We start from the raw sequence: 18,549 nt of genomic DNA on the forward strand, positions 1-18,549 counted from the left end.
AGGGCTCCTGGGGAAGAAACGGGCATCCACAGGAGGACTGAGCCTGCCCCACCAGCCTCCTCACGCAACACATCTAAAACATTCCTAGAGCCAGAAGGACGTAGGAACTTCCTTCCGGAATACACTTCCAGTGGACAGGGAAGTGGGAACCAAATGCAGGAACCACCCACCGCCTGCCAGGCGACCTCTGACCCCAGGGAGGAGGAAACAAGGTCAAATCTCGAGACCAGCCTGGGCAACATGGCGAAACCCCCTCTCTACTAAAATACAAAATAAAATTTAAAAAATCAGCCGGGCATGGAGGTGGGGGCCTGTAATCCCAGCTACGTGGGAGGCTGAGGCAGGAGAATTGCTTGAACCCGGGAGGCAGAGGTTGCAGTGAGCTGAGATCGCACCATGTGGGCAACAAACTGAAACCCTGTCTCAAAACAAACAATCAATAGAAACCAATAAGCAATAAGCCCATCACCCACAACTTCCTGATGTGGATGGACATGTGAACTTGACCCCAGAGTGTGCCAGTGAAAATAAAGGTCTCCTTCGTTCCATGAAGACGGTCGAGGTCTGTGTGCGTAACCCAGAGCCCGGAGGCAGCCTCCACGCCCCACTGCTGCCCCCGAACCTGCAGAGCCCCGGGGGGTTTCCATGCCCCACCCACGGCTGCCCCCGAACCCACAGAGCCCTGGGCGGCCCCCACGCCCCAATGCTGCCCCTGCACTGCACCAAGACACAGGCAGTTTGCTTTCAAGCAGTTTAAACTCGTCTAATGCTTTAATTGGCCTGTCAAATCATTTCTGCACAGACCGCATGAATATGAATTGTGTCCATTCCATATCTGGAACACCAAATCCTAAATCCACAGCCTCCAAGCACATCTGGTTTTCCTGGGTCCAGTCGAAAAGCAGTTCCTCTCCGGCCTGAAGCTGCAAGAGAGGCAGCGGCCATGAGAAGGTGGTTAACCCTGGCGGGGACCATGGCTCCCTGGGGGAGGCCAGCAGAGCCCACCTGGGGGTCGGTAAGGACACGTTCTTTGGTCTGACATTCATAGGGATGGACACGGACGAGGGCGGGAGCTGTGGCTCTACCTGGGAACACAGGATCATGTCTGATGGCTCAGCCTCTGCACACAAACTATCCTTCTGCGTTTAATTGGTCCTCTCCGGGGGATGATTTTTCAAACTAGGTCTTTGAAGACCCTTCATAGCAGCCCTGAGATAATGCGGGAAGAGAGCAGATGGAGAGAGAACCAGGAGATGAAAGGAGGAGCCGAGAGAGGGTGGGGGAGCTGGCGGGGTGCGGCCCAGACACTGTGCAGAGATGCGGCCTTCGGGTTTTTTCACTGTTATAAAACCCCTTTTTTGCTGAGGAACGTGTTATCAATTTTTAAATTTTCCCAAATGTTGAACAATGGAAGTGTTGTTTGCAGTGAGAGCTCAACTGTCTAGTTTAAAGTAGAGAAACAGAAGGTCTCCCGAGGCTGAAACGACAAAGATGGAAAGCAGGGGAGGGGAGGCCTCGCAGCAGCTGTGCCCAGAACCAGCATGCTGTGAACAGGTGCCAGGCCCTGCACGGCCCCACGGCGCGCTGGAAACATAGGCTAGTGAGAGTATAAAGACATGGCACAAGCTCAAAGCCATGTGGCCATCATCACAGCTTCCATTTAAATTTTGAGGACTGGGCGCGGTGGCTCACGCCTGTAATCCCAACACTTTGGGAGGCCAAGGCGGGCAGATCTCTTGAGATCAGGAGTTCAGTACCAGACTGATGAACATGGTGAAACCCCGCCTCTACTAAAAATACAAAAGTTAGCCATGCCTATAATCTCAGCTGCTTGGGAGACTGAGGCAGGAGAATCGCTTGAACCCAAGAGGCAGAGGTTGCAGTGAGCTGGGATCACACCACTGCACTCCAGTCTGGGTGACAGAGCAAGACTCTGTCTCAAAAAAAAAATGAAAATAAACAAATTTTGTGTATGGTTTAGAAGCATATAAAGCAGTAGTAGAGTCATACGCATACTCCTCAATAACAAAGGCAAAGGGGAATACCAGGAGTGCACGCTTTGTGTGTTTTCATCAAGAACATAGTCACCAAAATCTGAGGGGATGGGCAGAGCCATTTGCACGTTACTTTACAATGTAAGAGACATTGTCATATACCCACAGCCTGCTATGAAGACACAGATCCAGACTGGCTAAGAGCACAGAAGTGCATGGAAATGCTCAGGCGTGCAGTGTGCCTGGGGCCCTGCGCATTGGTGCTGGCTTTACACTCCCCTCCTGCCATGTCCCGTTCAAACGCTCGGGTGTGTGGTGTGCCTGGGGTCCTGTGCATTCATGCTGGCTTTACACCCCCCTCCTACCACATCCCGTTCAAACGCTCGGGTGTGTGGTGTGCCTGGGGCCCTGCGCATTGGTGCTGGCTTTACACCCCCCTCCTGCCATGTCCCGTGCAAATGTTCAGGTGTGCGGTGTGCCTGGGGCCCTGGCTTCGCAGCCCCCCCTTTCCACGTTCCACGCAAACGCTCGGGTGTGCGGTGTGCCTGGGGCCCTGCGTGTTGGTGCTGGCTTTGCACCCCCCTCCTGCCATGTCCCGAACCCCAAGGATTCCAGGAGCCAGGAGAGCCCAAAATCCCCATCCACGCTCCTGGGAAGGAAGTTTCTTGACAAAGGTCTGAGTCAACCATGGGTAAAGCCGGAGTAAACCCTGCTGGTTCTTTTGAGGTGCGAACGGTCTCAGCTACCCTGAGCCCTGCACAACTCCCTTGGGTCACCAGAGGAGCAGGATTGACTGTAAAAGGGAGCAAAGGTCATTTCTCCTTCCAGAGGCTCCCAGCTCAAAGCCCAGCCAACTGTCTCCCAGACGTTTTGGGCAGCACAGAAATCTGCCTCTTAAGAGACCTGGACTCCTGTCTAGGGTTAGGGAACACTGTGTTCCCGGAAGGGACAGTCAGGCCTCAGGATCCTCTCCTAAGAAGCCTTGGACTCAAGTCAAGCCGAGACTATACTAAGAGGGTCCTTTGTCACTAAGAACCCAACTGTCTCAGGAGTGACTCTGCCTTTTTTTTCTTTCTTTCTTTCTATTTTCAGACAAATCTTCACGCAGCGTAGTAAACCCAAGATCTAAAAACCAACAACTGAGTAACTGGTTTTTTCCGTCTGTCTTGGGAAAGCAACTTATCAAAAGTGAGGTGAAAAAAGTATATTTTATTGTTAAACTCTATAATGAAGTAAATGTGTGATTACACAACGTGGTAACTTCCCAGTGAACGCAGAAGTACCGCGGGGCCATGCGTCAGAGGCGTGTGGGTCTAGGAGATGCAGATCAGGAGTCTGGCCTGGCTCAGACGTCCACAGCCCGGAAGCTACGGCCAGAGCAGGGGGGCGAAGCTGCCGCAGTCGTGCTTACTTTGCAGGGCATCTTGAGTCCTGACGGAGACGGCACAGCTGAAGTGAGCTCAACAGCCGGACACAGATATCTGGTCCCTCCTTGTGCTCCCACACACAGCAGCCAGACACAGACCTCTGATCCCTCCTCATGTTCCACACGCAGCAGCCGGACAGACAGCTCATCCCTCCTCGTGCTCCACACGCAGGGGCTTTAGCTCTCAGGAGGAAAACACTCTTGAGAGAAGAGAACTGAGAAAAGGTGCTGATGTCAGGGGAAGACGCATTTGACCACACGCATAAAAAAAAAACGCTTCTTGTTACGTTCATGCCATGCTTTTGTATTTGCCACAATAAGGAAACCAAGCAAGTACTTCAGTCAGGCAGCAGCTGTCACAGGAAAACAAACTCCTATGTGGGAAATGAACCGAAGCCGTGAGCCTCAGGCAGCTCCCCAGACCCCCAAGAGGAGAGGGAGCAGCGACGGAGCAGGCCCCATCTGCAGCTCACACCGTCTGCCGTCCTCCCCAGAGCCCAGCCTCTCGTAGCCAAGACGGGGCAGCAGACAGAGTAAAACCACTGAGACCACCAGGGGTCACGGATCTGAGAGGGTAACCAGGCTTCTCAGCAGAACCAGGGGCTTGCCGCAGGGACGGGAGCCCTGACTGGCCACGTCATGGAGTCTGCAGCTGCCCATGGTGGAGGGAACGGTGTGCAGGTGACAAGGTCACAGGGACGTCGCTGTGGCCACCTGCCAGGGTCACAGCACATCCACGGCACCCTGATGCAAGCTTTAGTCCTCAACGGTGTCGGCCGCCAGTGGCATAATGACTGGACTTCACCCCACCCACAGCCCTAGTGGACACACAGGTGATCAGCAGAGCCATGGCAGCCACAGAGACTGGCCACCGCCACCCCCCAGGCCACTCAAAGCCACCAGCCCCTCCCTAATGGCCTCCTGAGCACCAGCAATGCAGAGGGGTGAGAGCATGGCCCAGCACGCACTGTAAGCACAGACCTAAAATCACCACATCGTTCACGCTACGTCACGGAGAAGTAAACCCAAAGGCAGCCAGCGTAGGAGCTTTCCCTCAGGAGGACCGTGTCCTGCTCCTAGAACATTTCCAGGGTTCGGGCGTCAAGATCAGCTCACACGTTAATCAATCACACGTTCACGAATGCCTGAAAGACACGTTCACAGTCATACTCAACATCGTTGGATGTTCCAACGTGGACCGATGCTCTTCGATTCTCTCAAGCAGTTACGCACACGCCTGTTTGCCTGTGTTTATGTGTCCAGTGTGTGTTGTGCACACATGCAATCCAAGTGTGCACCGGACTCACCAGACTCGGTATTGGCAGCATCTTACATTTAGAGAGAATCCAGACAATAAATGGCCGGGCACTGGACACCGTGTGTGTGCCAGGCACTCTCCAAGTCATCCAGGCACTGGGCACTGTGTATGTGTGCCAGGCACTCTCCAAGTCATCCAGGCACTGGGCACTGTGTGCCAGGCACTCTCCAAGTCAGACGAGCACTGGGCACCGTGTGTGTGCCAGGCACTCTCCGAGTCATCCAGGCACTGGGCACCGTGTGTGTGCCAGGCACTCTCCAAGTCAGCCAGGCACTGGGCACCATGTGTGTGCCAGGCACTCTCTGAGTCAGACGGGCACTGGGCACCGTGCGTGTGCCGGGCACTCTCCGAGTCAGACGGGCACTGGGCACCATGTGTGTGCCGGGCACTCTCCGAGTCAGCATGCAGTCAGTCCTCTCGATGCTCTATGAAGTAAGTGCTGCTGGGACACGCCCATTTCACACGAGCAAAAGCTGAGACAGAGATCCAGTCTGCAAACCCTTGCCCAGTGCCACTCTGGCAATAGGAAGAGTGAGGATTTCAGCCCAGGCAGAGCCACTGTCAGTGGTTTTGACACAAATTACGGACTCTTTCTGAACTTCCTAATGAGCCTTTAGGAGGCTCTCAGGTGCCCCTCCCTGTCCCACTCTGCAGGCAGGTGTCAGGACTCTGCTCATTCCTGACCCTCCCTGTCATCCCATCTCTGTCCCTCTACCCACACCTGCCGCAGGAAGGCATTCCCACCCAGCTCCTCTGCCTGCATCCACTTGAGTGAGCGGGTGCAGACGATCAATGTACTATCACCAATAATTTTGGAACTTTTACTACATATGTGTATCTACCACATGCTGCCTGAGCTAGTTGAGCTGGACGTTTAAAGCAGCAGTGCCTCAGTATGCGTGGCCTGGCTCGCACATGCCGCCTGCCTAGATTGCACAGGGTGAGCAGACTGCCTATCCCGCCATGAGCCCGGCTGTGCCCAGATGCTGACGTTATCCTCCACTGGGTACAAAAAGGATGACAGGAACCCTCCTCATCGCACTCGTCATATCAGTAATTCCCTGGGAGCTTTTGCTTGCTTTTTGTTTTGTTTTTCTTCCTGCATCTGTCTTGCTGCTGCTCTCAGTGGAAAACACAGTATTTCTGACGTGCCCGGGCTTTGGGCCATGCTGCAAATGTATCCTGTCATTGTGAAACAAACTTGCCGCGCTCCTGCCCAGAATATGTGGGAAGAAGGGGATGCTTGCGGTCCCATGGGCCAAACAAAAGAGTGGTCTGGGGGATCCTGTGCTGTGAAGTGACAGAAGAAGGTGCCAGGATCCCTGGTGAACAAGAAATTCCAAAGGCCAAGCATCCCTAACTAATGTAAGGCTGCAGGAGAGACCAGCAAATGATAACAGCCACTCTCCTTGCAAGGACAGGGACATGCCCACACTGGCTTCAACTCTCCCACCCAACCCCAGCACAAGCAGAGCTGAGTGCTTAGGTCCTCCTCTATCCAAGCTGCTCCTGCAGGCAGGCCCAGGAAGCTGGGCCTGCTCTTGCCTGGGTACTGTGGGCAGCTGAGCCGCCTCCTCCAACACCAGTGTCCTGCACCCCAGCCCTGCCTCCGCAGCTCCCCCTCATCGGGCCTGCCATTCCCACACCACAGAGCACGCTGCTGTAAGAGGCCAGGTGTGAAGAGCCCTTATGCTGTCGGCTTCATCTGATCAGGGTGGAATGAGGAGTGGAGCAGCGTGGAGCGTGGGCTGTGTCCACATCAGCTACATTTGGGTTAGGGAGACTGGTGACAACCCCATCTGGCTCTGAGCTGGGGAAGTAGAGCTGCTCTATACCTGTGTCCACACCCCTCAGAGGATGGCAAACGTTTGAGAGAGAGAGAGCTCCACATGCCTCTGAGGTCGGATTCAGCCACACAGAGGTGTCTGCTACACAGCAAGCTAAACACAATCAATTCCTGGTACTGGGATTAACAAGCAGCAGAGCAGACCACGAGAATGAACATTTATCAACAGCCATCGGGAAACATGCCCTCCAGCTCTCACATGTTCTCTAGGCTCCCCGGGCAAATTGAGTTCTAAGTATTTTATATTTTTGAGCTGCTGTAAATGGGATTATTATCTGACTTCTTTCTCAGACAGTTCATTCTTGGTGTATAAAAATGCTCTTGATTTTTGTCTGTGGATTTTGTATCCTGCAAATTTACTGAATTTATTTATTAGCTCAAACTGTTTTCAGTGGCATCTTTAGGATTCTATATGTAAGATGTCATCTGCAAACAGGGACAATTTTAACTTCTTTTTTTCCAATTTGGATGCCTTTTGTTTCTTCCTTTTGCCTAATGGCCCTGGCTAGGATTTGCAGCACAGTGTTGAATAGAAATGGCGAGAGCTGGCATCCTTGTCTGGTTCCTGATCTTAGAGGAAAAGCTTTCAGCTTTTCACCATTGAGTATGATGCTATCTGTGAGTTTGTCTTACACGGTCTTTATTATACTGAAGCACATCCCTTCTACAGTATATCTAATTTATTGAGTGTTTTTATTATGAGAAGATGTGTGTTTTGTCATATGTTTTTTATACATCTAATGAGATGATATATGGTTTTTATCCTTCCTTCAGTTAATGTGGCATATCACATTAATAGATTTGCATATATTGAACTATCCTTGCATGCCAGGGATAAATCCCACTTGATCATGGTGAATGATCCTTTTCAGGAGCTGTTGAATTCAGTCTGCTGGTATTCTGTTGAGGGTTTTTGCATCTATGTTCATTAGGGATTTTGGTCTGTAATTTTCTTTTCTTACAGTGCCTTTGTTGGCTTTGGTACACAGTAATGCTGACCTCGTAAAATGAGTGTGGAAGTATTCCTCTTCTTCAGTTTTTTGGAAGAGTTTGAGAAGGATGAGTATTAGTCCTTCTTTAAATAGGTAAGATTCAGCAGTAAAGCCATCAGGTCCTGAGAGCTCTTTCTATGGGAGGCTTTTTATTACTAATCAAATCTCCATATTTGTTATTGGTCTGTTCAGATTTTCTGTTTCTCCATAATTTTGTCTTGGTAGGTCTCATGTGCTTAGGGATTTTCCATTTATTCTGGGTTATCCACTTTTTGCCATATAATTGTTCATAGTCTCATGGTCCCTTACATTTCTGTGGTATTCATTGTAACATTTCCTCCTTCATTTCTCATACCACTTGACTCTTCTCTTCTTTCTTAGTCTAAAGGTTTTCAATTTTGTTTATCATTTCAACAAAACAAACTCTTAGTTTCATTGATCTTTTCTATTGTTTTTCTAGTTTCTATGCCATTTCTTTCTGCTCTGATCTTTATTATTTCTTTCCTTCTGTTACATTTAGGCTTAGTTAGTTCTTTTACTAGTCCCTTGAGGTGTAATGTTAGGTTGTTTATTTGGATTCTTTCTTCTTTTCAGATGTAGGCATTTATCACTATAAACATCCCTCTTAGACCTGCTTCTGCTGCATCCATAGGTTTTGGTATGCTTTGTTTTTATTTTCATTTATCTCAAGAGATCTTTTAATTCTCTTTTTAATTTCTCCTTTGACACATTGGTGGTTCAGAAGCATGTTGTTCAATTTCCATATATTTGTCAATTTTCTGAAATTCTTTCTGTTATTATTTCTAGTCTCATACCAGGATGGTCAGAAAAGACGCCTAATGTGATTTGAATCTTCTTAAATTTATTAATGTGTTTTGTGGCATAATGTGATCTATCCTGGAAAATGTCCTCTGTGTTTCAAAAGACTGTGTATTTTGCTGTTGTTATATGGCATATTCTATACATATCTGTTATGTCCATTTGGTCTAAAAGTATAGTTTAAGACTGATGTTTCCTCGTTGATTTTCTGTCTGAATGATCTGTCCATTACCAAAAGTGGGTATTGAAGTCCCCTATTGCTACATTACAGTCCATCTCTCTCTTTTCAGACATATTAATATTTGCTTTACATACTTAGGTTCCCCAGTTTTTAGCACATATTTATAATTATTACATTTTCTTGAATTGGCCCCTTCATCACTATATAATGACTTTATTTTATAGTTTATGACATAAAGTCTATTTAAGTATAGCACTTCTGCTCTCTTTGGGTCTTCATTTGCATGAAATATCTTTTTCATCCCTTCACTTTCAGTCTATATCCTCCAAAGTGAAGAGAATCTCTTGCAGGTAGCATATAGTTGGGTCCTACTTTTTAGCCATTCGGCCACTCTGTCTTTTGATTAGAAAATTTAATCCATTTACATTCACAGTAATTATTGACAGGTAAGGTCTTACCAACGCTATTTTGTTCATTGTTTTCTGGTATTTTCTAAATCCTTTTTTCTTTCATCCTATCTGTCTTCCCTTGTGATTGGGTGATTTTCTCTAGTGATATGCTTCAATTCCTTACTTTCTATCTTTTGCATATCTACTAAGGTTCTTGCTTTGTAGTTACCATGAGGAAACTACATGTTTTACATAAAACATCTTATAGTTACAACAAACTATTCTAAGCTGGTAACAGTTTAACTCTGATCACATTTTAAAATCTCTACACATTTACTCCACCTCCCATATAAACTTTTGATGTCACAATTCGTATCTTTTTATTGTAGCTATTATTTAAGAAATTTCATAGCTATCACTGTGATCGTTTTGTCTTTTTACCTTCATGCTAAAGATTTAAGTGATTTGTACACCACCATTACAGTATTACTCTGAATTTGACTGTATACTTATTTTTACCAGTGAGTTTTATACTTTTGTATGTTTTCATGTTACTAGCTAGCATGCTTTTCTTTCAGTTTGAAGAACTCTGTTTAGCATTTCTTGTAGGACAGGTCTGGTAGTGATGAATCCCTCAGCTTTTGTTTGGCTAGGAAGGTCTTTTCCTCTCCTTCATTTCTGAAGAATAGCTTTGCCAAGTACAGTATTCTTGGTTGGCCATTTTTTTCCATCAGCACCTTGAATATATCATTCTACTGTCTCTGCCTGTAGGGTTTCTGCTGAGAAGTCTGCTATAAACCTTCCTGTAACTCCTTTACATGTGATTTGCTTCTTTTCTCTCACTGCTTTTAAGATCCTCTTTGATTTTTGACAGTTTGATTATAATATGTCTCAGCATAGTCTTATTTGGATTCAATCTGATCGGAGACTTTTGATCTTACTGTACCTAGACATTTATATATTTCCCCAGATTTGGAACGTTTTCTCCTATTACTTAAATATGCTTTCGGTCCCTTTGTCTCTCTTCTCCTTCTTGAATACCTGGAACTCAAATATTTGCTCTTTTGATGTTATCTCACAAATCCCATAAGCTTTCTTCATTCCCTTTTATTCTTTTTCTCCTCTGACTGTGTTTTCAAATAACCTGTCTTTAAGTTCACAGATTCTGTTTCATCAATTCTGCTGTTGGCACTGTCTACTGCATTTTTCATTTCATCTATTGTATCGTCCACATCCAGAATTTCTGGGATTTTTAAAAATAATTTCTACCTCTCTGTTGAATTTCCAATTTCAGTCATTTACTGTTTTCCTGATTTTATTGAATTGTTTTTCTATATTTTCTTGAAGTTCATGAACTTCCTTCATACACTTACTTTGAATTATCAAGTCATTTGTTTATCTCCATTTCTTTGGAGTTGGCTACTGGGAGATTATTGTGTTTTTTGGTGGTGTTATGTCTCCTTGGTTTTTCATGGATTTTTCTGCCTTATGTTGATGTCTGCACATTTTTGGAAGTAGGGATTTATTCTATTCTTTGTAGACTGGCTTCATCTGGGTAAGCCCTTCACCAATAAGCCCATGTAGAAACTCTGGGCCTGTTATCTGGCATACTCCATAGGTAAGCTTGCTATTGGAGCCCTCATGCAGGCTGATCCAGTGCCTGGGTCAGCAGGTGAGTGAGCCTTAGCCTGGATCCACTAGAGTGGACCTGTTGATTGAGTCTGCAAGGGTGGACTTAGAGCCTGGCATCCATTAAAGCAGGGCTGGTGCTAGGGTAGGCCATATACCTGAGTCTGAAGGGGCTGTCCTGGGGCTAAGGTAGGTGCAGAGCTTGAATTAGTGGGGGTGAGCCTGGGTCCTGGATCCACAGGGGTTGGCCTGGAGCCTAAGTCTGCAAGAGTGGTCTTGGAGCCTCTGTCCAGAAGGACTGGCCTGGCACCAGGGTCTATTGGGGTGGGCCTGGACTCTGAGTTCTGGAGTCTGGAGTACTGGGGACCAGCCTGGATCCTGGGTCCACAGGGGCAGTCCTGGAGCCCAGGTCAGTGAGGGCTGGTTTAGTGCTGGGGCCTACCAGGATAGGCCTGGGCCCTGTCTGCTAACCATGGAGCTGCAAGGCCAGCCTGGTACAGAGATGAGCTGGAGCCTGAGGCCAGTGGGGTCAACCTGGCTGCAGAGTGGGCCCAGAGACTAAGTCCACTGGTCAGGCGTGGGGCCTGGGCCAGCAGGATCCCACCTAGTACTGGGGCGGGTCTGAAGGCTCTGTCTTCAGGTACCAGCCTGGAGTAGGAAGCTGTGGGGGCATGTCTGGTGCTGGGTTTAACTTGGTTGGTGGGGGGTCAGGAGGCAGTTTTAGAGTTAGAAGCAAAGTCTGATACTCACTTATCTTTCCTACCCCCACATAGAGGGCATCTCTCACCATAACGTCCTGCTGGGGTGGGGGAGGGGGGAACCCACTCATGCAAAACCGTCTTTTCTGCCTCTTCAATGCATCTTATTTCTGTGCCATGCCCAGGTGCCATCACCTCTCACCTGGTTTCTGTAGCACTTGTGAAGGTATTTTTGCACAGACAGATGTTCAAATTGTTGTTTCTGTGGTGACTGAGCAATGGAGAGTCCTCTCCTGCTGCCTCGCTGACGTCCATCTCCAACGAATGTTGACTGACTATGTGACTCTCTTTAAAATATTCAGGGAAACGAGCATCTGATTCTTTAAGAAGCCAGTGGATAAAATGTGGGCGCTCTTTGACAGAGGAGGAGGAGGTCTGCTGAGCCATGAGCAGGATGCGGGGATGGGGCATTTCCGTTTTGGGGCAGGGAGTTGAGAACCTGATGGCAGGAGGAGTTTCCAAGGCTTACCTTCATTCCACCCGGCTTGGTGATGATGTAACAGCTTCCATTTGTGCTTCACAGTTTCCAAAATGTACTCACCAGGATCAATCCACTTGATCTTCCTGACTTTTTTAACGTGGATCTAGCTGTGTTGCTTTGTATTATTCAAGAGGTCTAATCATTTTCACACTTGAGGATTCTAGGGATTTTTCTGATACTATCTACTCTTCCCTTGATGTACAAAGTCATATGACACAGAACCACACATATTTGTTGATTTGGAGAAACAATAAGGATATGAGGATATCGTTTACTGGAATTTGTATTTTGTTTGGGTTGCTCTAGTCTAAGCTCTAGGAGCTTCCCCTCCCCCCATGTTTATAAATTTACTAGATTTTGGTTGATTTCTAAAGTTTTACAAAAGGTGTCCATTCATTGGTTTTTTGTCTCGAAAGTTAAGATTCACTGGGTAAAGTAAAATAGAGTTCTGTGGCAAGAAACAATCCTGGAACAGATGAAACTGACCCTGGACAGTGCTGCCGTCTTTGGTTGTCTGACTTATTACTTCTGATTTGTAATAAGTTTTGAGGCTGAATAGAGTGTTAAATGAAATTCCCTGTCTGCACCAATGTTCCTGCATTTTGTAACTCGATTCTTGACTTCAAATAAAAGTGACTTCTTCATACAGCTTTGCCGTTTACTCACAGGGCTAGCTAACACTACCAGAACCCTACGAAATCACAAGAAAGTTTAACTCGAGGAGAGAGAGATGAAAGAGGGAGAGAAAGAAGAGGGGAGTGTAAAAGCCATTTCCAAAACAAAGGCCCAGACATCAATTTGTAATTATCTGCCCACATGAGTCTAAAGGCTTTTATTTGATAAGGCCAGTAATACACAAGCCTGTAATGTGAATTATTTCAAAGAATAAAAGCCTGATTGTCTCCATGGCCTGTCTAGCTTTTAGCGAGGCTTAAGACAAGATTACATTCCATACAGCCCACAAATGTATCCCTCCTCTCCCCACCTTCCTACTTCTTTCAGAAATGCCAGGGTTTTCCGAGCTGCCATCTGGTAAGCTTCCAGCTTCGATAGGTCTCAATTTCCTCCTCTGTTGAGACATCTAATTCTCCTGAGGGTGATGGTTCTTCCTTGTCTGAAATGAAGCTTCTATTAAACAAAGACTGCCCCTATTCCAGGACATTCAAAAGCAGATGGAGCCCGCCTCCTGCGAGGCTTTTCCATTAACACTAAAGAATGCCCCAAATCAAGCTTTTAGCTTTTAAGTTTTAAATAGGGATGAAGTCTAACTGACCTCATACTTTAAAATTAAAAGGTAAAAACTGAGGGTTGCATCAGAAAAGAAAATGCAAGCTTTTAAAGCATTCACAGGTGAGCCATGTGGTGTTAATCCTAAGAGGAGTACAGTCACATTGCTTAGCGGTGGGAGCACATTCTGAGAAATGCCTCGTTAGGTGATCCTGTCATTGTGCGAACATCACGGGTGCACTTACGCACCCCCAGAAGGGACAGCCCGCCACACACCTGGGCTGGATGGTAAAGCCTATGGTGCCTAGGCTACAAATCTGTCCTGCAAGTGACTGTGCTGAATGCTACAGGCAATTGTAACACAAGGTTAAGCATCTATGTATCATCTATACATTAAAAGGTACAGTAAAAATATTGCATAAAAGATAAAAATGGGCTGGGCGTGGTGGCTCACGCCTGTAATCCCAGCACTTTGGGAGGTTGAGACGGGTCGATCATTTGAGGTCAGGAGTTTGAGTCCAGCTTGGCCAACATGGTGAAACCCCATCTCTACTAAAAATACAAAAAATTAGCCAGGTGAGGTGGTGCATGCCTGTAATCCCAGCTACTAGGGAGGCTGAGTCAGGAGAATCACTTGAACCAGGGAGGCAGAGGTTGCAGTGAGCTGAGATCACATCACTGCACTCCAGCCTGGGCAACCCAGTGAGACTCTGTCTCAAAAAAAAGATTAAAATGGTGCAGCTATATAGGGCACTGACCGTGAACGGAGCCTGCAGGACTGGAATTTGCTCTGAGTGTGTCAGTGAGGGTGGGGGTGGGTGAGTGTGAAGGCCGAGTACATTACTGTACACCACTCTAGACTATCAACACTGTACACTTAGCTATACTAAATTTATAAAAATGGGTTTTTTTCAGTAAGAAATTACCTTTAAATAGTAACGTTTGGCTGGGCACGGTGACTCATGACCGTAATCCCAGCACTTTGGGAAGCTGAGGTGGGTGATTACCTGAGGTCAGGAGTTCAAGATCAGCCTGGCCAACATGGGGAAACCCCATCTCTACAAAAAATACAAAAATTAGTCAGGTGTAGTCGCGTGCGCCTGTAGTCCCAGGTACTCGGGAGGCTGAGGCAGGAGAATCGATCGAACCTAGGAGGTGGAGGTTGCAGTAAGCTGAGAGTGCACCACTGCTCTCCAGCCTGGGTGACAGAGTGAGACTCCGTCTCAAACAAAAAAAAAAAAAGTAACTTGTGTACTTTATAAATGTTTTAACTGTTTTTAACTTTTTGTTATAATACTTAGCTTAAAACAAACACATTCTACAGCAGTATAAAAATAAAAAGTTTCTTTCTTTATATCCTTACTCTCTAAGCTTTTTCCTATTTACATTATTTTTCCTACTTTTAAAACATTTTTGTTAAAAAAACTAAGACATAAACACACACACTAGCCTAGGCCTACACACGGCAGGCTCATCCATATCACTGTCTTCCGCCTCCACATCTGGTCCCACAGGAAGGTCTTCGGGGCAACAGCACACGTGGGGCCTTCATCTCCTGTGAGAAGAATGCCTTCTGCCGGCATATCTCCTGAAGGACCTGCCTGAGTCTGTGTGAGTGTTAGTTTTGCTTTTTAATAAGTAGAAAGAGTGCACTCAAATCATGATAAAAGTACAGTAAATACACACGCGCTGTGCACAGCTAGACTAGACTTTCCTCTGAGTGGGAGCGCAGTTGGCTTGTTTACACCAGTGTCACCACAAACGTGTCATTCACTGCACTGTGACATCACGAGGGCCGCGAGGTCCGTCGGTGACAGGGGTTTGCAGCTCCATTATAACCGTATGGGACCGCCGTCATGTACGCCACCTGCCGCTGGTGGAAACACTGTTACGTGGTGCTTGGCTGTTTATGGTTTATCAATATCACTTGACAATACAAGAATATCTAAGGACCTTCTGAGACACAAAAGCTTGATTCCCAAATAGGTGAAAATAAGAAGGATTTTTGTTTTTCCCCCAAAGTGATGAAATTACATGAGAGTTCGTTGTTTTCACGTCTGACTCCCATAGTTTTAGTAAGTTTTTCACGTAAATTAAAGGTTTACTCTGGCGTCAACTAATTCCCTCCCGGCCTGGAATCACAGACACTCCATTTCCTGCCTCTACTCATTTGGGAATAAGTCACGTAATTCCTGGCCCTCAGATCCTCAATGGATATCCCTGAGCAGCAGCATCAGACACACGTGTGCCTCTGACACAGCAGGCTGGGACAGGCAGGGCTGAGCCGGGCCAGGCAGGAGCAAGCAGGGAGGGAGGAGTTTTTCCGGGGGAGAGCAAGAGGCAGGAAAGACATCCAGCCACAAGGAGACCCGGGAGCACGGGTCGCCCAGAATTCGGTGTGCTTCTATTTCCACGCGCGTGGTTCACCCGCCTTTCTGTGGGTCTAAGCCCACGGAGCCCGCTGACCCTGCCCGTATGCCCAGACGCTACACCACTTTCCACGCAAGTGTTCACCCGTCTCTCTGAGGGTCCAAGCCCATGGAGCCTGCTGACCCTGACCTCGCCTGTCTGCCCAGACGCTGCACCACATCTCCATAGTACCCAGTTGTGCACTAGTAGCTGAGGCGAGCTGTCGAATCCTCATTTTCTCACTTTGCATTTTCATATCATCAGGCACCATGTCTGAGATGGTTGCTTAAATAAACAGAAAGATGAGTTTGAGTTGCTTCTGATACGGGAGACGGGCAGGGAAGTGCTGGGTGGAGAAGGGCAGGTCTCTGGCAAGGGCTGTACCCCGGGCCTTTGCCCACGGACCTAGGCAAGAACAGGCATTTTTGTTCTTGTGCCCAAGTGTTACATTTCCCAAGACCACCCTGGTCCACCACGCCCCTATCCTTTGCCTACAAAAACCCTGAGACCCTAGCGGGCAGAGACAAAAGCAGCTCCACAAGACCAGCGGGCAGAGACACAAGCGGCTGGATGTCGAGAGGAGCACACTGGGAGAAGAGCTCACCGACAGGCACCAGCAGACAAGCAGTTGGAGGAGAGCCTGGCTGCTGAGTGGCCCGACTCCAGGAGAAAACCACCTTCCCAGTCCATCTCCCTCTGACTCCTGCGGAGAGTTACTTCCACTCAATAAAACCTTGTACTCATTCTCCAAGCCCATGTGCAATCTGATTCTTCCAGCACACCAAGGCAGGAAACCCCAGGACACAGAAAGCCCCCTGTCCTTGCAATAAGGCAGAGGGTCTAACTGAGCTGGTTAACACAAGCCGCCTACAGACGGTGAAACTGAAAGAGCTTCCTGTAACACGCACCCACTGGGGCTTTAGAGGCTATAAACATTCACCCCTAGACACTGCCGTGGGGTCTGAGCCCACAGCCCGCGCGTCTGCATGCTCCCCTAGAGGTGTGAGCAGCAGGGCACTGAAGAAGCGAGCCACTCCCCCATCGCACGCCCTGTGAGGGGCATAAGGGAACTTTTCCCGTTTCACTTCATCTCAACCCTCCTGATACATTGTCTTCTGGGTGGCAGTTGGCCTTTCTGAGGCAGCAGATCGAGCCAAGTATGTAGGCTGTGGTCACAGAGGTACACGGCCACCTGGCCCATACGGACACCACGGGAGGACCACAGGTGGACACGCCCAGCACTCAGGGAGCTCTAAGGGAGGTGGGGCTTGGGTAGTGGAGCAGTTGGGGTGCTGGGGCAGGAGAGACCAGCAGACATGGCCGGGGCAACATTTGGAATGTCCATGGATAGCATTCCATCCAAACACAAACGTGCACCTTACGAGTTCCTCCGCTTCTGAAGCGGTAACGGTGAATCCTGGGAACTCTCAGGATCCAGTCCCGGAGGGACCGGCACAGCACATATGCAGCTTCTGCCAACAGCTGGGCACGAGCTTTTAAAAATCGATCGTGTTTCCCAGCTACAGAACTACTTTCTCTTCATTTCAGATCGATCAGCATTCAGAGAGAGCCGCTAACTCTCTGGCTTTCAGCCGTTCTGTCCTGGCGTTAACAGTCTGGGAACCTATTCTGAAATGTGCCAGAGGAACTCTGTTCAAAGGGATCTGCCAGGAACACTCTGGGAAGGGAAGACGCCCCGGAGCCATGGTGATGACACTACCGAGTCCATTCATTTGCGATATGATATCTCCTTGCGACTCAGCAACCCTCAGCCCGTGACCCGGTGAGCTTGACTTGAGGCTTCATTCTTCATCAGACACAGAAGCATCTTGTCTTGAGAAGGGTCTTCACATACAGCCCTCATTTCTCCTTTGACGACAAAACCTACCAGTAAGGAGGGGTCTTTCAGAGTCATTAAGGACAGGTCCCAAGGAAATATGGACTTAGAAAAAAATACAATCGTGTTTCTTGTAAACCAGAGAATGGTCAGTGCTTAGAGTTTAAGACTGCTACAGGTGCACACCACATGTGCCCGTGTTTAAAATAACTAACCCCCATCCTACCTAACCACACATCCCAGTTACGCTGTTCCCTCACCTCTCCCACATATATTTTGGGGAATATCACAATAGGATGGTTTGTGGACAGAATGAATTTCCTATTGTGAGTGTGGACTACTCTTACTGAAGTTACAAAACAAGTTTATTGAAAATGTAAGGATATGCATGTTTTAATGAATACAGACTAACTAAAGTTTCCTTTACTTTTTGAGTCACTTTTATCAACTTAGAGGTCTTTTTTCTAATTGCCTTTTCAAATTTCTTAGAACAAAGTCATTAATAGCGTTTTCTCACGATTCTCAAATTCAATTTACCTATGGTGGAATTCCCTTTTTCCTCTCAATAATTGTGTACTTATGCCCTTTTTTGTTATTGTTGGTAAAAAGAGCGCTGTAAGTCTTTTCAAAGACCCAGAGGTATTTCTGCTGTTTGTGTTCTTGATCCTTGCCCTCATTTCTTTGTATCTATTTCAGTATTTTCTGCTCTTGTCTTCATTATTTTCTTCTTTTTAATGTCTTTTGCTTGCTTTGTTCGTCGTTTTATTCTTATTATGAAACGTTTCAGGCACACAAAAAAGAATAAAATAATATGACACAGGTTGAGTATCCCTCATCTGAAATGTTCGGGACTAGAAGTGCTTTGGATTTCAGATATGTTTGGATTTATTCTGGAATATTTGCATTTACATAATGACATATCTTGGGGACAGGACCCAAGTCTAAACATGAAATTGACTTGTGTTTCCTATATACCTTATATACAAGGACTAAAGGTAATGTTATGTAATTTTTAATAATTTTGTGCACATAACAAAGTTTATGTACTGTAAATCTGGAAGAAAAGAATGAAGAGTTCCCGGTGGGGAGGCCACCTCTGAAGGAATGGCCGAGAAACTTCCCAAGTGAAAAAGCCTGAGGCTTCAGATTGGAGGAGGGCGCGAGGGCCCGGCAGGGTTTCAGATTGGAGGAGGGCGCGAGGGCCCGGCAGGATGTGTCGAAGTCGTACTCGGGCACATCAGGA

The 18,549-nt window shown here is 47.3% G+C and overlaps 1 protein-coding gene across 2 annotated transcripts in view; it reads right to left on the reverse strand.

Annotated features, from left to right (window-relative positions):
- The window catches only part of PTPRN2 (protein tyrosine phosphatase, receptor type N2), an 898,882-nt gene that overhangs the window by 611,491 nt on the left and 268,842 nt on the right, over positions 1–18,549 (reverse strand). The window lies entirely within an intron of this gene.

This window comes from Theropithecus gelada, chromosome 3 (genome assembly GCF_003255815.1).
Source record: "Theropithecus gelada isolate Dixy chromosome 3, Tgel_1.0, whole genome shotgun sequence".
NCBI classification, from domain to species: domain Eukaryota; kingdom Metazoa; phylum Chordata; class Mammalia; order Primates; family Cercopithecidae; genus Theropithecus; species Theropithecus gelada.